At 54.9% G+C, this 24056-nt stretch overlaps 1 protein-coding gene across 10 annotated transcripts in view; it reads right to left on the bottom strand.

Moving 5' to 3' along the window:
- Window positions 1–24056, bottom strand: part of LOC102448959 (carbohydrate sulfotransferase 5) — an 87678-nt gene that overhangs the window by 14093 nt on the left and 49529 nt on the right. The window contains exons 1-2 of one of the 10 annotated variants that reach the window (XM_075918241.1): window positions 18573–18909; window positions 17288–17448 (exon numbers count right to left, since the gene is read on the bottom strand). The exons of 7 other annotated variants lie outside the window; for them this stretch is intronic. The gene's annotated coding sequence lies outside the window, so the exon portion shown is untranslated. Of the gene's footprint in view, window positions 1–17287; window positions 18501–18572; window positions 18910–24056 lie in introns of those variants that run through there. 2 more of the 10 variants (XM_075918239.1, XM_075918240.1) reach the window with 2 other exon arrangements.

The raw sequence follows: 24056 nt of genomic DNA on the forward strand, positions 1-24056 counted from the left end.
AACAAACACTGCTAACTGTATAAGCACATATATTTACTAAACACATTTATAAGCTTTGACTAATCCTTAGAATGACTAGGAGGTTGCCAACAACCCAACAACACCAGATTCTACAGGCTTCTCTCCTCTGATCCCACTAAAGGCCATTTGCTCCTGATACTCCCTGCTGCAACTCAGGGCCAAATCTATACAATCTCACCCCAAAATCCTCAACCAGGAGTTTTCTATCTTCTACCCAAGATCCACAAACCTGAAAGTCCCAGATGTCCCAGCATCTCAGGCATTGGCACACTTACAGCAGGATTATTCAAGTATGTTGACTACCTCCTCACACCCTATGCTACCAGCACTCCTAGCTATCTTGGAGACACCACAGACTTCCTGATGTAACTACAGAACATCAGTAATCTTCCTGAAAACACTATCCTGGCCACCATGGGTGTAGAACAGGCATGTCCAAAGTCCGGCCCGTGGGCCAATTGCGGCCCGCGGTCGGATTTAATACAGCCCCCCGCTTCTCCCGGCTCCCTGGTGCTTTTTTCAACTGGCGCGTGCAGCGCACCGCTTCGGGCCGCCGCCGCGGTCCCAGATCCTGCCCCTGCACTCCGCTTTGGGGCTGAGAGTGCGGGGAAAGCCCCCGCTTCCTCCCCCTCTCCTGGCTCCCCGGCGCTCCTCTGAACTGGCGCCGCTTCCAGCCGCGCCGCCGCCGTCCATGGCGGCCGCTGCGGTCCTAAAGTCTGCCATGTAGGGCACATCCGCAGCCCTGCTCCCCCGCTTGGCTGCGGGTTCGCCCTGCCCCCGGGCCGACGTGAGGCCAGCGTGCCCTGCGCTGTCCGCCCGCCTCTGACCCTGCAGGCCCTCTACCTTGGGGCTGAGAGTGCAGGGACGGACTCCACAGCTGCTGAGATCAGGGATGGACTCCGCAGCTGCTCAATCTCAGTATCTGTGATTGGCCCTGCGCACTGTCAGCTTTCTGGCGGGCTCAGGCACGTGGAGCTGCGAACACGCCGGAGGTCATCATTAGACACTTCGCCACAAACAGCCACAAAGGCAAGAGAATTCTTGTTGGGCAGTGTATTAGTGCAGTGTATTACTTGGGCAGTGTATTAAACCTCTGGCACTGCGCTCACATGATCCCTTCCCCTTCTGGTCAATTTAAAAAAATGGCGACTGTAAATAAGAGAAGGAAAGTTGACAGTGAGGGCCGCCGCTTCCAGGACAGGTGGAAAGTGGAATATTTCTTCACTGAAATACAGAATCACTGTGTTTGTCTGATATGCCAAGAGACTGTGGCTGTTTATAAGGAATTTAATGTCAAGAGACACTACCAGTCGAGACATAGCACATACAACAAGCTTACAGGGCACGACCGCAGTGAAAAGTTGAAGCAACTTGAAGCTGTTTTAATGTCACAACAGAAATTATTCATAAGAGCCCGTGAGTCAAATGAAAATGGCAGCTCTAAGGGACGCCGTGCGGCCCCTGGCCCCAGGCACGCAGCGCTTGATGGCAGCTCTAAGGGACGCCGCGCGGGCCCTAGCCCCAGGCACGCAGCGCTTGATGGCAGCTCTAAGGGACGCCGCGCGGCCCCTGGCCCCAGGCACGCAGCGCTTGATGGTAGCTCTAAGGGAAGCCGCGCGGCCCCTGGCCCCAGGCACGCAGCGCTTGATGGCAGCTCTAAGGGAAGCCGCGCGGCCCCTGGCACCAGGCACGCAGCGCTTGATGGCAGCTCTAAGGGATGCCTGGGGCCATCAAGCGCTGCGTGCCTGGGGCCGCGCAGCGTCCCTTAGAGCTGCCATCAAGCGCTGCGTGCCTGGGGCCAGGGGCCGCGCGGCTTCCCTTAGAGCTGCCATCAAGCGCTGCGTGCCTGGGGCCAGGGGCCGCGCGGCGTCCCTTAGAGCTGCCATCAAGCGCTGCGTGCCTGGGGCCAGGGGCCGCGCGGCGTCCCTTAGAGCTGCCATCAAGCGCTGCGCGCCTGGGGCCAGGGGCCGCGCGGCGTGCCTTAGAGCTGCCATCAAGCGCTGCGTGCCTGGGGCCAGGGGCCAGGGGCCGCGTGGCGTCCCTTAGAGCTGCCATCAAGCGCTGCGTGCCTGGGGCCGCGCAGCGTCCCTTAGAGCTGCCATCAAGCGCTGCGTGCCTGGGGCCAGGAGCCGCGCGGCGTCCCTTAGAGCTGCCATCAAGCGCTGCGTGCCTGGGGCCAGGGGCCGCGCGGTGTCCCTTAGAGCTGCCATCAAGCGCTGCGTGCCTGGGGCCAGGGGCCGCGCGGCGTCCCTTAGAGCTGCCATCAAGCGCTGCGTGCCTGGGGCCAGGGGCCGCGCGGCGTCCTTTAGAGCTGCCATCAAGCGCTGCGTGCCTGGGGCCAGGAGCCGCGCGGCGTCCCTTAGAGCTGCCATCAAGCGCTGCGTGCCTGGGGCCAGGGGCCGCGCGGTGTCCCTTAGAGCTGCCATCAAGCGCTGCGTGCCTGGGGCCAGGGGCCGCGCGGCGTCCCTTAGAGCTGCCATCAAGCGCTGCGTGCCTGGGGCCAGGGGCCGCGCGGCGTCCTTTAGAGCTGCCATCAAGCGCTGCGTGCCTGGGGCCAGGGGCCGCGCGGCGTCCTTTAGAGCTGCCATCAAGCGCTGCGTGCCTGGGGCCAGGGGCCACGCGGCGTCCCTTAGAGCTGCCATCAAGCGCTGCGTGCCTGGGGCCAGGGGCCACGCGGCGTCCCTTAGAGCTGCCATCAAGCGCTGCGTGCCTGGGGCCAGGGGCCGCGCAGCGTCCCTTAGAGCTGCCATCAAGCGCTGCGTGCCTGGGGCCGCGCAGCGTCCCTTAGAGCTGCCATCAAGCGCTGCGTGCCTGGGGACAGGGGCCGCGCGGCGTCCCTTAGAGCTGCCATCAAGCGCTGCGTGCCTGGGGCCAGGGGCCGCGCGGCGTCCCTTAGAGCTGCCATCAAGCGCTGCGTGCCTGGGGCCAGGGGCCGCGCGGCGTCCCTTAGAGCTGCCATCAAGCGCTGCGTGCCTGGGGCCAGGGGCCGCGCGGCGTCCCTTAGAGCTGCCATCAAGCGCTGCGTGCCTGGGGCCAGGGGCCGCGCGGCGTCCCTTAGAGCTGCCATCAAGCGCTGTGCGCCTGGGGCCAGGGGCCGCGCGGCGTCCCTTAGAGCTGCCATCAAGCGCTGCGTGCCTGGGGCCGCGCAGCGTCCCTTAGAGCTGCCATCAAGCGCTGCGTGCCTGGGGCCAGGGGCCGCGCAGCGTCCCTTAGAGCTGCCATCAAGCGCTGCGTGCCTGGGGCCAGGGGCCGCGCGGCGTCCCTTAGAGCTGCCATCAAGCGCTGCGTGCCTGGGGCCGCGCGGCGTCCCTTAGAGCTGCCATCAAGCGCTGCGTGCCTGGGGCCGCGCGGCATCCCTTAGAGCTGCCATCAAGCGCTGCGTGCCTGGGGCCGGGGCCAGGGCCCGCGCGGCGTCCCTTAGAGCTGCCATCAAGCGCTGCGTGCCTGGGGCCAGGGGCCGCGCGGCGTCCCTTAGAGCTGCCATCAAGCGCTGCGTGCCTGGGGCCGGGGCCAGGGCCCGCGCGGCGTCCCTTAGAGCTGCCATCAAGCGCTGCGTGCCTGGGGCCAGGGGCCGCGCGGCGTCCCTTAGAGCTGCCATCAAGCGCTGCGTGCCTGGGGCCAGGGGCCGCGCGGCGTCCCTTAGAGCTGCCATCAAGCGCTGCGTGCCTGGGGCCAGGGGCCGCGCGGCGTCCCTTAGAGCTGCCATCAAGCGCTGCGCGCCTGGGGCCAGGGGCCGCGCGGCGTCCCTTAGAGCTGCCATCAAGCGCTGCGTGCCTGGGGCCAGGGGCCGCGCGGCGTCCCTTAGAGCTGCCATCAAGCGCTGCGTGCCTGGGGCCGGGGCCAGGGCCCGCGCGGCGTCCCTTAGAGCTGCCATCAAGCGCTGCGTGCCTGGGGCCAGGGGCCGCGCGGCGTCCCTTAGAGCTGCCATCAAGCGCTGCGTGCCTGGGGCCAGGGGCCGCGCAGCGTCCCTTAGAGCTGCCATCAAGCGCTGCGTGCCTGGGGCCAGGGGCCGCGCAGCGTCCCTTAGAGCTGCCATCAAGCGCTGCGTGCCTGGGGCCAGGGGCCGCGCAGCGTCCCTTAGAGCTGCCATCAAGCGCTGCGTGCCTGGGGACAGGGGCCGCGCGGCGTCCCTTAGAGCTGCCATCAAGCGCTGCGTGCCTGGGGCCAGGGGCCGCGCGGCGTCCCTTAGAGCTGCCATCAAGCGCTGCGTGCCTGGGGCCAGGGGCCGCGCGGCGTCCCTTAGAGCTGCCATCAAGCGCTGCGTGCCTGGGGCCAGGGGCCGCGCGGCGTCCCTTAGAGCTGCCATCAAGCGCTGCGTGCCTGGGGCCAGGGGCCGCGCGGCGTCCCTTAGAGCTGCCATCAAGCGCTGTGCGCCTGGGGCCAGGGGCCGCGCGGCGTCCCTTAGAGCTGCCATCAAGCGCTGCGTGCCTGGGGCCGCGCAGCGTCCCTTAGAGCTGCCATCAAGCGCTGCGTGCCTGGGGCCAGGGGCCGCGCAGCGTCCCTTAGAGCTGCCATCAAGCGCTGCGTGCCTGGGGCCAGGGGCCGCGCGGCTTCCCTTAGAGCTGCCATCAAGCGCTGCGTGCCTGGGGCCAGGGGCCGCGCGGCGTCCCTTAGAGCTGCCATCAAGCGCTGCGTGCCTGGGGCCAGGGGCCGCGCGGCGTCCCTTAGAGCTGCCATCAAGCGCTGCGCGCCTGGGGCCAGGGGCCGCGCGGCGTGCCTTAGAGCTGCCATCAAGCGCTGCGTGCCTGGGGCCAGGGGCCAGGGGCCGCGTGGCGTCCCTTAGAGCTGCCATCAAGCGCTGCGTGCCTGGGGCCGCGCAGCGTCCCTTAGAGCTGCCATCAAGCGCTGCGTGCCTGGGGCCAGGAGCCGCGCGGCGTCCCTTAGAGCTGCCATCAAGCGCTGCGTGCCTGGGGCCAGGGGCCGCGCGGTGTCCCTTAGAGCTGCCATCAAGCGCTGCGTGCCTGGGGCCAGGGGCCGCGCGGCGTCCCTTAGAGCTGCCATCAAGCGCTGCGTGCCTGGGGCCAGGGGCCGCGCGGCGTCCTTTAGAGCTGCCATCAAGCGCTGCGTGCCTGGGGCCAGGAGCCGCGCGGCGTCCCTTAGAGCTGCCATCAAGCGCTGCGTGCCTGGGGCCAGGGGCCGCGCGGTGTCCCTTAGAGCTGCCATCAAGCGCTGCGTGCCTGGGGCCAGGGGCCGCGCGGCGTCCCTTAGAGCTGCCATCAAGCGCTGCGTGCCTGGGGCCAGGGGCCGCGCGGCGTCCTTTAGAGCTGCCATCAAGCGCTGCGTGCCTGGGGCCAGGGGCCGCGCGGCGTCCTTTAGAGCTGCCATCAAGCGCTGCGTGCCTGGGGCCAGGGGCCACGCGGCGTCCCTTAGAGCTGCCATCAAGCGCTGCGTGCCTGGGGCCAGGGGCCACGCGGCGTCCCTTAGAGCTGCCATCAAGCGCTGCGTGCCTGGGGCCAGGGGCCGCGCAGCGTCCCTTAGAGCTGCCATCAAGCGCTGCGTGCCTGGGGCCGCGCAGCGTCCCTTAGAGCTGCCATCAAGCGCTGCGTGCCTGGGGACAGGGGCCGCGCGGCGTCCCTTAGAGCTGCCATCAAGCGCTGCGTGCCTGGGGCCAGGGGCCGCGCGGCGTCCCTTAGAGCTGCCATCAAGCGCTGCGTGCCTGGGGCCAGGGGCCGCGCGGCGTCCCTTAGAGCTGCCATCAAGCGCTGCGTGCCTGGGGCCAGGGGCCGCGCGGCGTCCCTTAGAGCTGCCATCAAGCGCTGCGTGCCTGGGGCCAGGGGCCGCGCGGCGTCCCTTAGAGCTGCCATCAAGCGCTGTGCGCCTGGGGCCAGGGGCCGCGCGGCGTCCCTTAGAGCTGCCATCAAGCGCTGCGTGCCTGGGGCCGCGCAGCGTCCCTTAGAGCTGCCATCAAGCGCTGCGTGCCTGGGGCCAGGGGCCGCGCAGCGTCCCTTAGAGCTGCCATCAAGCGCTGCGTGCCTGGGGCCAGGGGCCGCGCGGCGTCCCTTAGAGCTGCCATCAAGCGCTGCGTGCCTGGGGCCGCGCGGCGTCCCTTAGAGCTGCCATCAAGCGCTGCGTGCCTGGGGCCGCGCGGCATCCCTTAGAGCTGCCATCAAGCGCTGCGTGCCTGGGGCCAGGGCCCGCGCGGCGTCCCTTAGAGCTGCCATCAAGCGCTGCGTGCCTGGGGCCAGGGGCCGCGCGGCGTCCCTTAGAGCTGCCATCAAGCGCTGCGTGCCTGGGGCCGGGGCCAGGGCCCGCGCGGCGTCCCTTAGAGCTGCCATCAAGCGCTGCGTGCCTGGGGCCAGGGGCCGCGCGGCGTCCCTTAGAGCTGCCATCAAGCGCTGCGTGCCTGGGGCCAGGGGCCGCGCGGCGTCCCTTAGAGCTGCCATCAAGCGCTGCGTGCCTGGGGCCAGGGGCCGCGCGGCGTCCCTTAGAGCTGCCATCAAGCGCTGCGCGCCTGGGGCCAGGGGCCGCGCGGCGTCCCTTAGAGCTGCCATCAAGCGCTGCGTGCCTGGGGCCAGGGGCCGCGCGGCGTCCCTTAGAGCTGCCATCAAGCGCTGCGTGCCTGGGGCCAGGGGCCGCGCAGCGTCCCTTAGAGCTGCCATCAAGCGCTGCGTGCCTGGGGCCAGGGGCCGCGCAGCGTCCCTTAGAGCTGCCATCAAGCGCTGCGTGCCTGGGGCCAGGGGCCGCGCGGCGTCCCTTAGAGCTGCCATCAAGCGCTGCGTGCCTGGGGACAGGGGCCGCGCGGCGTCCCTTAGAGCTGCCATCAAGCGCTGCGTGCCTGGGGCCAGGGGCCGCGCGGCGTCCCTTAGAGCTGCCATCAAGCGCTGCGTGCCTGGGGCCAGGGGCCGCGCGGCGTCCCTTAGAGCTGCCATCAAGCGCTGCGTGCCTGGGGCCAGGGGCCGCGCGGCGTCCCTTAGAGCTGCCATCAAGCGCTGCGTGCCTGGGGCCAGGGGCCGCGCGGCGTCCCTTAGAGCTGCCATCAAGCGCTGTGCGCCTGGGGCCAGGGGCCGCGCGGCGTCCCTTAGAGCTGCCATCAAGCGCTGCGTGCCTGGGGCCGCGCAGCGTCCCTTAGAGCTGCCATCAAGCGCTGCGTGCCTGGGGCCAGGGGCCGCGCAGCGTCCCTTAGAGCTGCCATCAAGCGCTGCGTGCCTGGGGCCAGGGGCCGCGCGGCGTCCCTTAGAGCTGCCATCAAGCGCTGCGTGCCTGGGGCCGCGCGGCGTCCCTTAGAGCTGCCATCAAGCGCTGCGTGCCTGGGGCCGCGCGGCATCCCTTAGAGCTGCCATCAAGCGCTGCGTGCCTGGGGCCAGGGCCCGCGCGGCGTCCCTTAGAGCTGCCATCAAGCGCTGCGTGCCTGGGGCCAGGGGCCGCGCGGCGTCCCTTAGAGCTGCCATCAAGCGCTGCGTGCCTGGGGCCGGGGCCAGGGCCCGCGCGGCGTCCCTTAGAGCTGCCATCAAGCGCTGCGTGCCTGGGGCCAGGGGCCGCGCGGCGTCCCTTAGAGCTGCCATCAAGCGCTGCGTGCCTGGGGCCGGGGGCCGCGCGGCGTCCCTTAGAGCTGCCATCAAGCGCTGCGTGCCTGGGGCCGGGGGCCGCGCGGCGTCCCTTAGAGCTGCCATCAAGCGCTGCGCGCCTGGGGCCAGGGGCCGCGCGGCGTCCCTTAGAGCTGCCATCAAGCGCTGCGCGCCTGGGGCCAGGGGACGCGCGACGTTCCTTAGAGCTGCCATCAAGCGCTGCGCGTCTGGGGCCAGGGGCCGCGCGGCGTCCCTTAGAGCTGCCATCAAGCGCTGCGTGCCTGGGGCCACGCAGCGTCCCTTAGAGCTGCCATCAAGCGCTGCGTGCCTGGGGCCAGGGGCCGCGCGGCGTCCCTTAGAGCTGCCATCAAGCGCTGCGTGCCTGGGGCTAGGGGCCGCGCGGCGTCCCTTAGAGCTGCCATCAAGCGCTGCGTGCCTGGGGCCAGGGGCCGCGCGGCGTCCCTTAGAGCTGCCATCAAGCGCTGCGTGCCTGGGGCCAGGGGCCGCGCGGCGTCCCTTAGAGCTGCCATCAAGCGCTGCGTGCCTGGGGCCAGGGCCCGCGCGGCGTCCCTTAGAGCTGCCATCAAGCGCTGCGTGCCTGGGGCCAGGAGCCAGGGGCCGCGCGGCGTCCCTTAGAGCTGCCATCAAGTGCCGTGCGCCCGATTGCAGCTGTATGGTGCACAGCGCGCTGTGGGATGGGGCCATGCATGCGCTGTGTGCCCAGGGGTGGAGCCTCACATACGTTGCGCGCCCGCTGCCCGGGGCGCAGGAATGGCTCGATCTGGCCCTGGCCGCGCGCCCGGGGCTGAGGGCACAAGTATGGCTCGGGCTGGCCCTGGTCACTCGGCAGGCGCACATAAATGCCCTGGTGGGCGCCATGGCACCCACAGACACTGTGTTGGGGACCACTGCTGTAAATGGTGCTGGGTCCTGCCATGAGGGAAGGGAACTGGACTCGATGACCTCTCGCGGTCCCTTCCAGTTCCATGATTCTATGGCGGTTTGGTCTGACCCGGTATGGCTATTCCTATGTTACCATGTTCTTATGTTCACTGCAAAATTACGCTGGCCTAGCTCACATGGGGACACAGCCCCTGCAGTAACTACATCACTTGTGCATGGCTCTGCTTTGCTCCTTTTTTTGGAAGTGTGCATCTTTGTCAGGAGGGCTTGTATTGATAGTACTGCCAGTGTGGGCCATTGAAGGATGCCTTCTGGAGGCCTGTAACAGTCGACGTGAGTCCACTTCACTACATCGACCTTGTCTCCCACACTGCTCATGGATGTGGAGTTACTAGTCAGTGCAGAGAGATGGTAACATTGATAAGGGCAACCTGTAGGGGTAGTTAGGTTAATGTAAGCTACCTACCTCTGTAGCATAGACCAGCCCTGTGTCTGTTTGCGGATTTAAAAGCACTTTCAAATATCTCTCTTACATCAGACATTCTGGTTGCAGGGCTAAACTTCCCAAAGAAATCCCTTCAGAATGCAGACAGAATAAACCAACCACAAATCCATTGCATTGGATTGCCTTTTTAAAGGTACATTGGCACTGCATGTGGCGGGGGGGAGGGGGGTTACCTGTGCTAACTCTGAGCAAGTGAGCTAAAAATATCAGTGTGGCTGCAACAGCACCAACAGCAGCTCATGATCAACGCCAAAGTACAAACGCATCCGAGGTAGGTACTCAGATGGTCAGCCCAAGCCACTGTTTGGGCCGTCACAGACACACCGTTCACTGACGTGAGCAGAGATACCTTGTATACGTGTACCTAAGGCAGAAACTGTACCTCCCAGCTGGTGTGTGGACATATCCTTGGTGGTGCCGCTATTTTCTTTGGCCTTGGATGTTACTGGTATTTATATGTATTCCTTGGTTGTTTTAACCTTTCTGTACTGTTTTCAATTGCATTCCCCATTTGTATTATTCTCAGGCCACATCTCAATATTAACTATCTCTGATGAAGTGGGTTTTGCCCACAAACAAACATGTATGCCCAAATAAATCTTGCATTTAAGGTGCCACAGAATTCCTCATCATATTAACTGTGTAACTTGGGGAAAGTAAGGTGGTAATCTCTCAGGAATCATAAAGCATCTTCTGAATATAAATATCTGTAAAATATTTGTATATTTATAGTGATATGCCAGCATTCACCAGATGGTGCTGTTACACACATTCTTACAATTTCTTTTTCTTTGCACAGAAACAGCATACAGTCTTTGAAGATATGCCAAAATGCTATTAGCTTTATGATGCCATTTCTTTTGGGTGACCATTTGCAAACAGCAGGAGAAATTGCTCTCTGTGCTAATCTCTCATCTACACAGAGGCATAGCAAGGATGTTTTGCGCCCAGGGGCAAAGCCCAAATTTGCACACACACCCCTGCAATCATTTGTTACTGTGGATCTGTTACTATTTCTAAGTCAGCAAAAAAATAAGAACATAAGAAAAAAATCACAAACACTACTAATAGCCACAGATCCTTAGATCAATTAGTAGATCAGTTAGTAGATCAGAGTAGAACTATCTTGAGGGGGATTGGATTGGTGTGGGGGTGCCTGGCTCTGGAGGAAAGGAGGGGAATATTTTGTTAATGTTTTGGTTTTTATTTATTTATTCCCAAATAAAATCACAAAATGTATATTAATTTCATATCAATAAATGTCATTTTTTTCAAATTGCACAAAGAATTATATGTTTATGCAAAATTTCAGATTCACAAAGTATCTGAAATTTTCACAAAAACCTGTTCTATTTGATTGACCATGGTCTATATCTGTTTTCATTTCAACAAAACAAGTTATGTATCATATACAAATTTTTAAAGTACCTTAAATTTATATTTAAATTAAAAATCATTTTATATGAGCAAATAATTTTACACATCAAATTTTTGTATTATATTAAAACAAGACCTGAAAAATATTATAAAATACACCTAAAACATAATCTATAATAATAAATAATTACAACTGTCCTATAGAAGTACATTCTCCTTGGTAGTGATAGAAATGTAGCCGTGTTAGTCTGGGGTAGTTGAAGCAAAATGCAGGACAATATAGCACTTTAAAGACTAACAAGATGGTTTATTAGATGATGAGCTTTCGTGGGCCAGACCCACTTCCTCAGATCAAATAGTGGAAGAAAGTAGTCACAACCATATATACCAAAGGATACAATTAAAAAAATGAACAAATATGAAAAGGACAAATCACATAGCAGAACAGAAGGGGGATGCGGGGGGGGGGGGAGGGGGAGGAAGGAAGGTAAGTGTCTGTGAATTGATGATATTAAAGGTAGGGAGAGTGGGATGTTTGTGAGTTAATGGTATTACAGCTGATAATTGGGGAAACTGTCTTGGTAATGGGTGAGATAGTTCAAATTCTTGTTAAGTCCTTGTTGGCAAGTGTCGAATTTTAACATGAATGACAGTTCAGAGGATTCCCTTTCAAGTGCAGATGTAAAAGGTCTTTGTAGCAGAATGCAGGTGGCTAAGTCATTTAGAGAGTGTCCTTTCTGGTTAAAGTGGCAAGAAACTGTTTTCTCTTTGTGATCTTGTCTGATATCTGTTTTGTGGGCATTAATCCTTTGGCGAAGTGTCTGAGATGTTTGTCCAATGTACATAGCAGACGGACATTTTCGGCACATGATAGCATAGATTATATTTCTGGATGCGCAGGAATATGTGTTCTTGATCTTATAACTCACTTGGTTAGGTCCAATAATGGTATCAGCAGAATGAATATGTGGACAAAGCTGGCAACGGGGTTTGTTGCAAGGGAAGGTACCAGGGTTGGTATTAATGTGGTATGTCCTGTGGTGGTTGGTAAGAATCATCTTGAGGTTAGGTGGTTGTCATCTAATAAACCATCTTGTTAGTCTTTAAAGTGCTACATTGTCCTGCATTTTGCTTCAACTACCCCAGACTAACACGGCTACATTTCTATCACTATTCTACATGCAAGGCACTACATTTAGCCGTTTGGAATGGAAATCCATCAACCATATGAAGAAACTCGCACAGATACAGACAGACATCATCTTTCTATCCAAGTGCAAGAAAATGGACATCGTACCCAAAGGACTGAAAGTGAACAATCCACTAAGATCAACATACTTCACTGACTACAGTGAAAGACTCTGCCTCACACTATCCAAGAAATTAAGAAACCACCTGATAAGTATTTTATACAAGAAACAGAAAACCATCAAGAATGACATTTCTAACTTAGATCGTCTCATCTCAAGACAAACATCCACACCGACTGACACCTTGCAAGACTTTTGTTCCACCAGACAAGAAATCTACTATACACACTTCTATTCCCTACAACAAAGAAAAGACAATAAATTTTCTAACCTGCTCCATACCACTGGCTACAACAGCAACTGCCTCAACCCACCGGATAATATTGTTAACCTCTCCAGCTACAAACTCAATCCAGCAGAAGAGTCTGTCTTGTCCCGGGGTCTCTCTTTCTGCCCCACGTCCCCCACAAACTGGATACAATTTTGTGGTGACCTTGAGGCTTTTTTTCGCCGCCTCCGTCTCCGAGAATATTTCCAAACCACCACTGAACATCAATCTGACCTACCAGATCCCCCCTACCAACACCAAAGAAAAAATAATTCTATATGGACTCCCCCTGACGGTCGGAATTACAATCTGGATTTCTATATACACAGCTTCCGCAACAACGCACAGACTGACATTATTCGCAAACGACAACAAGCGACACACAATCTTAGCCGCGCTGAACACCATGCCATCCAGAGTCTCAAAAACAACCTGGACATTGTAATCAAACCAGCTGACAAAGGGGGTGCTGTGGTCATTATGAATAAGGCCGACTATAACCAGGAGGCAACCAGACAACTCTCGAACACCACATTTTACAAACCTCTCCCCTCTGATCCCACCTTGGACTACCAAAAGAAACTACACTGTCTCCTTAAAAGCCTCCCCACAGCTACTCGGGAACAAATCCTCACAGAATCACCTTCTGACCCCCGACCAGGATTGTTCTATCTACTTCCCAAGATCCATAAACCTGGGCACCTCGGACGTCCCATCATCTCTGGTATTGGCACGCTCACTACTGGTCTATCCAGCTATGTAGACACTCTTCTCAAACCCTTCGTAACCAATACCCTCAGCTATCTCCGAGACACTACTGACTTCCTAAGGAAACTACAAAACATCGATAACCTCCCCAATAATACCATCCTTGCCACCATGGATGTAGAAGATCTATATACCAACATCCCACATGAAGACGGATTACAAGCAATTAGAAACACTATCCCAGAGGACACTACTGCCAACCTGATAGCAGACCTATGTAACTTTGTTCTCACCCACAATTATTTCCAGTTTGAGAAAAACTTATACCTCCAGATCAGCGGCACAGCCATGGGTACACGCATGGCCCCACAGTATGCTAACATCTTTATGGCTGACCTAGAACAACGTTTCCTCAACTCCCGTCCCCTTTCACCCCTCCTCTACCTACGGTACATTGATGACATCTTTATGATCTGGACGCATGGCCAAGAAACACTGGAGATATTCCACAGAGATTTCAACAACCTACACCCCACCATCAACCTCAGCCTGGACCATTCTACACGAGAGATCCACTTCCTGGACACCACCGTACAAATCAACAATGGAAAATTAGACACCACTCTCTACAGAAAACCCACCGACTCATACAGTTACCTACATGCATCCAGCTCCCATCCAGAACACACCACACGATCCATCGTCTATAGCCAAGCCCTTCGATACAACCGCATCTGCTCTAATCCCACTGACAGAGACCAGAAGCTTCAGGATCTCTACCAACCATTTATAAATCTCAACTACCCACCCAGAGAAATAAAAAAGCAAATTGAAAGAGCCAGACGAATACCTAGAAACCATCTATTTCAAGACAGACCCAAGAAAACCAACAATAGAACACCACTTGTCATCACCTACAACCCCCAACTTAAACCTGTCCAATACATTATCAATAAACTACAGCCTATATTGGAACAGGATACCATACTCAAAGAGGCTCTGGGAGACAGACCCATAGTCTCCTATAGACAACCACCTAACCTCAAGATGATTCTTACCAACCACCACAGGACATACCACACTAATACCAACCCTGGTACCTTCCCTTGCAACAAACCCCGTTGCCAGCTTTGTCCACATATTCATTCTGCTGATACCATTATTGGACCTAACCAAGTGAGTTATAAGATCAAGAACACATATTCCTGCGCATCCAGAAATATAATCTATGCTATCATGTGCCGAAAATGTCCGTCTGCTATGTACATTGGACAAACATCTCAGACACTTCGCCAAAGGATTAATGCCCACAAAACAGATATCAGACAAGATCACAAAGAGAAAACAGTTTCTTGCCACTTTAACCAGAAAGGACACTCTCTAAATGACTTAGCCACCTGCATTCTGCTACAAAGACCTTTTACATCTGCACTTGAAAGGGAATCCTCTGAACTGTCATTCATGTTAAAATTCGACACTTGCCAACAAGGACTTAACAAGAATTTGAACTATCTCACCCATTACCAAGACAGTTTCCCCAATTATCAGCTGTAATACCATTAACTCACAAACATCCCACTCTCCCTACCTTTAATATCATCAATTCACAGACACTTACCTTCCTTCCTCCCCCTCCCCCCCCCCCCCCCGCATCCCCCTTCTGTTCTGCTATGTGATTTGTCCTTTTCATATTTGTTCATTTTTTTAATTGTATCCTTTGGTATATATGGTTGTGACTACTTTCTTCCACTATTTGATCTGAGGAAGTGGGTCTGGCCCACGAAAGCTCATCATCTAATAAACCATCTTGTTAGTCTTTAAAGTGCTACATTGTCCTGCATTTTGATTCTCCTTGGTGTCCCTGAAAGCTATCAGTTTTCATTTGTGTGACCCTCAGCCGGCTTCAATTTGACATGCATGATCTACATGTTTGTTAGTCTTTAAAGTGCTACCAGATTATTGTTTTTTAAGTTTTTCCTTTTGTTATAAAGTATATTTTATTTACAAAAATAAGAAATCTCAAGACACTCACCCCTACCCCAGAGCCAGGCACCCCCCATTCCAATACAACACCCCTTCCCCAGAGCAGGCACCTCAGCCCCCTCCATACCAATGCAACTATAGGGAAATCTCATTAATCTCTGTATTAATCATTTTCTCATTGATTTTTTTTTATTTTAACTTTGTATCAAGTCCTTTTAGTTTTGTAAAAAGTGTTTAGTTTCTTGTATTATGTCCTTTTATAAAAACTTTGTATACTTTTACAGAACATAGAAACTTTGTATTAAGCCTTTTTACATAGAAACCTTGTATCTTGTAGACATTTTAGCCCCCTTCCCCACTTTGCTAAACTGATTGTCCTGTTGAGTGAATGAGGTGTGAATGGATAAGGCATGAAAGAGAAGCATCTCTGGGCACTTGCAATGGTTGGAGAAAGGTGGAAGCCAGATTCAAGAACAATAAGAACAATGGGACCTGTGAAGTGGGCTCATTGAAAGAAGGCTGGACCTATGGATGCCTTGGGAATAAGTAGAATGTGCCTGCTTTTGGAAGGTCCCTTTTTAAAGGTGAATGGGGGAGCCTTAAAAAAACCACACACAGAATAAGGTGCCATAGATGAATAACTGCATATGCATATGATGACTCTCTGCATGAGAGGGAAGATACTATACATCTCCAAGGCATCTTGCAGTCAACATGGGAGCATTCATCTGGCTCCAACCCTCCCCCACCTAAGTAATCTGGCCAGCAGTTAGGTGGAACAGCTATTGATGAAAACAAGATGGGGTGTGTGGGGGTGGCTGTGTGTGTGTGCGTGTGCGTGCTGTATTATATTCATATAAGCAGGGCTCGACAAACTATGTAATCTACTCGCTCATGGCGAGTAGATTACAACCTGGAAGAACCAGGTTCGGGTGATCTGTTCATGCACAGATCGCCAGACAGCACGGCTGGCAAGCGGGGCTCGCAGCGGTTTGGCGAGCCATGCATATAAGTATTGACTGCTATGTGTATATTACCAATAAATGTGGCATTTTGCCTTTTCCCCAACACAACCATCCCTGCCCCAGAGACAGCCCCCCCAGTACCCCAATCCCAAAGGCACTCACACCCCTTCCCAAGCCAGCCCCCCCACAGTGACAGTGCTCCCCATCCCAATACACTCACCTAACCCCTGCCCCAAAGCCAGCCCCCCCAAACATTCCCCCCGCCTCCCCCAGAGCAAGGCACCCCCAGTGCTGGGGGGGAGCACTCCCTCAATCAAATCCCCCCCCCCCCCCCAGCCAGGTACGGAGGAACGTACCTTTCTTCAGAGCACTGCTCCTCCCCCCCAGCTGGCTGCTTTGGCTTGCACTTTGGAGAGAGCGGTGCTGGCAGATGCAGCAGCACTTAGCTGGCAGCTCAAGAGCAGCGTGTGCTCGGTGCGCTCGGTCCCACACCAATCTGGCCCCCCCAGCGTGGCGCCCGGGGGCAATTGCCCCCCCCACACACTCCCCTTGCTACGCCTCTGCATCAAGAGGTCTTTTGGGGGGGGGGGGGGAGAAGATGGGGTAGAATTGTTTCCTGGGAACCAGGCATTAAAGTTTGTGATTGCATTTCTGAAAGAAGGATTTTCAGGCATGCCATATGTGAACACTGTGCTCGAAGACAGGTACACATAGCATAGATAAAATGAGTTACAAGATACCTTCCCAGTCACTATCCATGGTTCCGTGTATTTGCAGGTCTCCTGTCCTGGCTTGGAGGGGGGCTGTGGCAGATGTGGCTCCTGTCCCTGCAGTGACCCTGAACCATGGGGAACTCACCGCAGCTTCCAGGAGCCAGGGTGTTCCCTGTGGTACCCGGCAGGTGTAGAGTTCCTCACAGCTGCCCAGGGGTCATAGGATATGTCTACACTACAGTGTTATTTCGAAATATCTTATTTTGAAATAACGCCTCTACACACAAAATGCATTTTGAACATTTAAGGCCGGCTGGAACTGGTTCTGGCAGGGCATTAGGTCAGAAGTTACCTTGTGGTCAGGGCGGCCAGCAGGGCACCATGGGAAGGGCTGGAGGCCTCCTATTTCGAAATAAGTGTCAACACAGCGCTTATTTCAAAACAGTAATTTCAAAATTGGCGCTATTCGTCGTCGAATGAGGTTTATCAATTTCGAAATAAGCCCTCTGCTATTTCGAATTAATTTCGAAATAGCAGTTGGCTTGTGTAGATGCTAGGAAAGTTATTTCGAAATAACTGTGCTGTGTAGACATATCCATAGTGAATTCCCTTCCCCATGGCTCCTGGCAGCTGCAGTGAGCTCCCTGTACACTCTGGCCTCACAGTGGAGTGAGGCGCCACCACAGGGGCCAGGAGCCAGAGCTCCCAGTATTCACAAATTTTGTCATTTGTGGTGGACGCGGGAACACATTCCCCACAAATGGTAAGGGTTTCCTGTACACTATGAATATACAAGTCCATATCATTGATTTCTGCTCCAATGAGAAGCTCACTTATAGGTCCCCAACATCTGCTATTGGCTGGCAATATTTACAGGTTCCACTCTTGGCTTTACCAGTCACTATACAAATATGTGGTAGTATCAATCACTATACAGATTCCTACCCTGAAGGTTTTACAGTCTATAGAAAGTATTTCATAGACGCAAGGTGGGAGGGAAAACAGGGACAGAGAGATGAAGCCACTCACCAATGCTTCCACAAATCAGGAGCAAAACAGGAATGAAGGCAGGTCTCCTGAGTTTCAATCCAGTGCTACAACTAGACCAGAGGTTCCCAAACTGGGGGGCATGGCTCCCAAGCAGGGTGCAGAGGGGCTTGGGCCAGCCCCCGTGACCAGAGCTCCACCAACTGCAGGAGAGGCATACTCAGGGCTCTGGAGGATGGGCGATTGGTAGGGGTGGGGCCACATGGCTAGCTTCCCTGAAAGGGGGACTCATGTGCTATCCATGCTCAGGGACTACTGAACTGCATCATGCTGACTCCCGGGTATGGCAGGAGTTTGAGGAATTCATTGCTTTGCCTGGGGTCAGGGTTCGAGACAGACTGTGACTAGCAACAGTGACAGAAAGCAGACAAGAGTGACTGTCACTCGGCTTTAGAGTGCCTGCCTGTGCCAGTCCCGATTTCAGCAAGTGTTACTACACCCCCAGGATGGGCAACCGAGGGCCACTGTGTGTGGCCCACAAAACATTTTGTTACCGTGCCCCAGCGTGCAGGGTTACCAGATCCCTTTGGTTTTCGTTCACTTTTTCCCTACCGTTATGACTGAAGTGACACACATATGAAGCCAGGGCAGGAGTGAGGTGCATGCTGATTGCACCCAGTACTGAGAGAGCCGTGCGCTCGCCAGCCACTCACGGTGCGGCTACAGGTCACTTGCACCCCCCCGCATTCTAGGTGTAGGGGTGCAGTGGGCAGAACTACCCCACCCCCAGGGGGCCCCGTGGCTTCCACAGTCTTGCTGCCATCGAGCACTCACCCGCCCGCACTGCCCATTGCTACCACACGGTGGCTTGCTACGGGCTGGGTAGATGGGCCCAGAGCCCCCATCTCTTCCCAGTCAGTGGGGCAGCTTCTTGCCAGGGCCCCTAGAACTCATGCTCAGCCCCGGCAGGAGCCTCCGACCAGCTTGCTGCGGCGGCCCCTGAGCACAAGCCGGGCCGGGCTCGGTGTCCCGGCTCGAGGCCAGCACGTTGCTGCAAAGCCCCGAGAGCCGGGCTCGCCCCGTGGGTCCAGCACCCACGTTGCCTCAGCGCCTTCTCGCCACCATCCCGGGCCCCACAACCCGGCTGCCCGCGGGCAAGCAGGGACCCACGCTGCGCCTCCCGCCGGTCCCCGCTGCCCTCCGCCCCCGGGGTCCGCGCCACCCTCGCCAGGGAGATGGAGGCGGCGCGGGGCGAGCCCAGGGTTCGCAGGGAGGGAGCGGGCGGCGAGCTTCCCGCGCAGCGCCCCCGGCCCGGCCCCGCCGGTACCTGCCGCGCGTCCCCCGCTGGAGCAGCCGCCGAGCGGGACTCGCAGACAATGAGCCGCTTTCAGACGTGGCCGAGCCCCAGCGCGGCGGGAGGAGCCGGGAAGGGGCTGGTCCGCGGGCAGCGCCCAGGGGGAGCCGGGCCGGGCCCGTCCGCGCCAGCTTGGCCCCGGCTGCTGTGATCCCTCACGTGTGAAGGCGGCGGGCGGCTCCGGAGCCAAGGGGAGCCGGGCCCGGGAGAGCGGCGTCGCGGGAGGGGAGGGGCGAGTCCTGCTGGGGTTCTCCAGCATCTCTCCCGGTGCCCCAAGGCCCTCCCGGGAGACGGATCCTTCCGCCAGGGCCTGCCTAGGAAATATGGACAGCATTGCAATAGTTGAGCGCTCCCCCAAACGGGCACCACGAGACTCAGGCTGGCAATAACGTCGGTTATAGAGCTGTCATCTAAACCAGTCTCTCACGCTCACTTAGACATTGCGCTAGCCAACTTGTCTCACGGAGGAAACAAAACTAGGAGTTAATTTTGCCAAATCACTTGTTTTCCTCTTTGCAGATTTGGGATAGTAATTCCATGTAACTAATAAAGGTAAGGATGAATTAGTCAGTGCTGTACAGTTGCTTTGAACTGCTGCTGCACTATAAAAGAGTACTCCAACAAATCAGGCGTTAGGTGTCAAACTGGGCACCTAAGTATTGATGCATCAAAAAGAGTGCATCAACATTTTTGTAAATGTTGGCCTTAACCAATCTATGGCTCAGTTCCATCAAAGACTCAGAAAACCATTGGGTTATAAAGGACCATGATGGTCAGCTAGTCCTACCCCTGCCAAGATGCAAGAGGAAAGAGCATCTTCAGGGGCAGGTTTGCAAACCTAGTGAGGAGGGCTTTTAACTAGGTTTGTCAGGGGATGGTGATCTAAGTGGGATACCTGGAAGAAACACCCAAGAGGAAGGAGCAACAAAGCAGGACCCCTGCTTTGGAATGGAGAAGATAGGGAAATCAACTAGTTATCTAAGGTGTTTGTACAGCAATGCAAGAAACCTGGAAAACAAACAGGAAGAATTAGAAGCCCTGGCATAGTCAAAGAACTAGGATTTGATTGGAATAACAGAGACTTGGTGGGTGACTCACATGACTGGAGCACTGTCATGGAAGGGTATAGACTGTTCAGGAGAAAAGGAGGAGGAGTTACACTGTATGTAAGAGCAGTAGGATTGCTTGGAGCTCCAGTATATAGAGGGAGAAAAGCCTGTTGAGAGTCTTTGGGTTAAGTTTAGAGGTGGGAGCAAGAGGGGCAGGGCCGGCCTTAGCCCAATTCAGCTGATTCCCCGGCGTGGGGCCCCGTGCCCAGGGGAACAGCGCATGCTCAGTGCGCCAGGAGCATGTCGCATGCATCGTGACGTCCTGGGCGCACTGCGCATGTGTTGTGACATCTAGGATGCACAGCGCATGCGTTGTGCGGCTCTGGCGTGTGCCGCATGCGCCGTGCTACCCAGGGCCCCATGCATATGAGGCCCTGCCCCCGGAACCAGGCCCCGCGCTCCATAGAGCCGGCCCTGAACAGGGGTGTTGTGGCTGGCATCTGCTATAGACCACCCAATCAGGTAGATGAGGCTTTCTTCAGACAACTGAGAGAAGTTTCCAGATCTCAGGTCCTGGTTCTCATAGGGGACTTCAGTCACCCTGACATCTGTTGGGAGACAAATACGGCAGTACATTGACAATCCTGGAAGTTTTTGGAGAATGTTGGGGATAACTTCTCGTTACAAGTGCTAAAGAAACCAACCAGGGGCCGTGCACAGCTTGACCTGCTGCTCACAAACAGGGAGGAACGAACAGGGGAAGTAGAGGTGGGTGGCAACCTGGGCAGCAGTGATCATGAGATGCTAGATTTCAGGATCCTGACGAAAGGAAGAAAGGAGAGCAGCAAAATACACACCCTGGACTTCAGAAAAGCAGCCTGTGACTCCCTCAGAGAACTGAGGAAATCGAGATGGTTTGTCATGAGTTGTTCTTAATAAATCCATGCTGGTTGCTAGTGATCACCCTTTCATCCTCCAGGTTCTTTAAAACTTCCAGGCTATGTCTACACTGGTGGGTTCTTGTGGAAAAACCCACAGAGCATCCACACAGCCTACCCGCTCTTGCGCAAGAAGATTTACAGTAAAGAGTGGGAAGAGATAGCTTCTTGCACAAGAGCTACGCTCTTTTCTAACAAGTGTATGCCCTCTTCCACAGTGTGGACATGCGGCTTGGGTTTCTTGCGCAAGAGAGCGTCCACACTGCCATGGATGCTCTTGCGCAAAAGCACATGGCTGTGTGGATGTGTTCTTGTGCAAGAGTTCTTGTGTAAGAACCCGTCAGTGTAGACATAGCTCCAGTACTTGAGAGTCTACAACCTCCCTGGGTAATTTGTTCCAGTGCTTAGCAGGTGTGTCCACACTGCCCCTGTGACTAGCCTGTTTCTGCTGATTCAGGCTCATAGGACTCAGCTGGGAGGCTAGAAAAGTGCAGTGAATATGCTGAGGCTCAGGCTGACTCCCAGTGCCTGGTCTCCAGCCCAAACCCAAATGCCTACATTAAAATGTTATAGCTCCACAGCCCAGGCCAGCCAGTTATTCAGTTAGAAAAATGTTCCTAATGTCTGACCTAAATCTCCCTTGCTTCAGTTTAAACACATTGCTACTTTTCTTGGCCTTAGTGAATAAAGAGAATAATTTATCACTCTCCTCTTTGTAGCACCCTTTTATGGACTTGAAGATGTTGTACAGTTTCCCCTCAGTCTATCAAATACATTTTTTTCGGAGGTCACATAGTCTAGACCTTTAGTCATTTGTGTTGCTCTCCTGTGGACTCTTTCCATTTTGTACACATCTTACTTAAACTGTGGCACCCCAAACTGGATACAATTCTCCAGCTGAGGCTTTATCAGTACTAGTCAAAGGGGAAGAATCACATCTCTATTTTAAAACACCCTGGCTACGTCTAGACTGGCATGATTTTCCAGAAATGCTTTTAATGGAAAAGCTTTCCGTTAAAAGCATTTTCTGAACAGAGCGTCTAGATTGGCATGGACGCTTTTCTGCAAAAGCACTTTTTGCGGAAAAGCGTCCGTGCCAATCTAGACGCACTTTTGCGCAAAAAAGCCCCGATCGCCATTTTCATGATCAGGGCTTTTTTGCAGAAAACAAATCTCAGCTGTCTACACTGGCCCTTTTGCGCAAAACTTTTGTGCAAAAGGGACTTTTGCCCGAACAGGAGCAGCATAGTATTTCTGCAAAAAGCACTGATTTCTTACAGAAGGAAGTTGGTGCTCTTGCAGAAATTCAAGCGGCCAGTGTAGACAGCTGGCAAGTTTTTCCGGAAAAGTGGCTGATTTTCCAGAAAAACTGGCCAGTGTAGACACAGCCACTGTTTCTACATACCAGCATGAGGTTTGCTTTCTTTGCAGCAGTATTACATTGTTGATTCATATTTAATTTGTGATCCACCCTACCTAAAGTTACATTTTAGTCACGAGTATTTTTTAGTAATGATCACAGACAGGTCAAAGGCAATAAAGAAAAAGTCATGGCTCAATAACCTGTTCATAACTTGTACTATAAATACTCCTAACTACATCTTGGGTGCTCTTGAGGTCTCCAGAGTGCTGCTGCTCCAGGGGAGGGGGACACCCCAGTATACCAATGCTGTTTGGAGGGGGGGTCAGCCCAGGGGAAGGGTGGCTATCTGGGGTGCGCAGCTGCTCTGGAAGGAGGTGGGACTACCTGGGAAGGTCCAGTTGCTTGGGAGGGAGAGGGGGGCTGCCTGGGGTCCCACAGCTGCTTCTGGAGTGAGGGGAACTGCCCAGTACCCAGTGGCTGGTTTGGACTTCTGCTGCTCCAGCATCCTTCAGGTCAAACTGCCACCTAAGCAGCAGCAGGTACAGTCACCCTAGGGCTCAGCTGCACTGCTGCTGCATAAGTCAGAGGTGCCAGAAAGTCCCTGCATTCCAGACTTCCATGGCAGACTCACAGCCTTAACTATAATCCCCAGATCCTTTTCTGCAGGACTCTCATAGCCAGTCATTTCTCATTTTGTGTGTGCAGTTGATTGCTCCTTCCCAAGGGAAGTACTTTGTATTTGTGTCTCATATATTTCATCCTAGAATCATAGAACCATAGAGCTGGAAGAGATCTCAGAAGGTCATCAAGTCCAGCTCCCTGCTCTAGGCAGGATCAATCCCAACTAAATCAACCTAGCGAGGGCTTTGTCAAGGTGAGACTTAAACACCTCTAGGGATGGAGACTCCACTACTTCCCTAGGTAACCCGTTCCAGTGCTTCACCACCCTCCTAGTGAAATAGTTTTTCCTAATGTCCAACCTGGCTCTCTCACACCTCAACTTGAGACCATTGCTCCTTGTTCTGCCATCTGTCACTACTGAGAACAGTCTTTCTCCAGCCTCTTTGGAACCTCCCTTCAGGAAGTTGAAGGCTGCTAATCCCCCCTCACTCTTTGCTTCTGCAGACTAAACAGACCCAACTCCCTCAGCCTCTCCACATAGGTCATATGCTCCAGCTCCCTAATCATTTTGGTTGCTCTCCGCTGGACCCTCTCCAGTGGATCCACATCCTTTTTGTAGCGGGGGGCCTTTAAAAAAGGAATAAGGGATCTTTCGGAAAAGGCTTTATTTTCCAAAAGATCCCCATCTAGACTGGCGCTTTTTTCCGGCAAAGCTCCGAGCTGGAAAAAAGCGGCAGCCATGTTTATACAAATGAAGTGGGGGGGATTTAAATCCCCACTTCATTTGCAATTGCGATGTGTCTAATTTGCATCCCTTTTATAGAAAAGGGATGCAGTCTAGACACAGCCATCATGATTTTATAGACCTTGATCATACCCCCCCTTAGTTTCCTCTTAGCTAAGCTGAAAAGTTCAAGTCTTTTTAGTCTCTCTTCATATAGCACCTGTTCCAAACCCCTACATTTTTCTTGTCCTTTTCGGAACCTTTTCCAAAGCCAGTACATCTTTTTTGAGATGAGGTGACCATATCTGTACACAGTATTCAGGATGTGGGTGTACCATGGTTTTACACAGAGGCAATAAGATATTTTGTGTCTTATTCTCTATCCCTTTTTTAATGATTCCTAACATTCTATTTGTTGTTTTGACTGCCGCTGCACACTGAGTGGATATATTCAGAGAACTATCCACAATGTCTCCACGATCTCTCTTGAATAGTTGTAGCTAAATTAGTCCCCATCATATTGTACGTATAGTTGGGATTTTTTTCAATGTGCATTACTTTACATTTATCAACATTATATTTCATTTGCCATTCTGTTGCCCAATCACTTAGTTTGGTGAGTCTTTTTGAAGCTGCTGTATCAGAGGCAGCAGTGCGGTATGGCAGATGGGAGCTGGTCCAGTTTAAAAACCAGCTCCCCGCAGAGACTGGCTCTGCACTGCTACCTTTGAAACAGAGGTAGTAAGGGTGGGAAGAAATCTG

This window comes from Pelodiscus sinensis, unplaced genomic scaffold (assembly GCF_049634645.1).
Source record: "Pelodiscus sinensis isolate JC-2024 unplaced genomic scaffold, ASM4963464v1 ctg64, whole genome shotgun sequence".
In the NCBI taxonomy this organism is placed as follows: Eukaryota; Metazoa; Chordata; order Testudines; family Trionychidae; genus Pelodiscus; species Pelodiscus sinensis.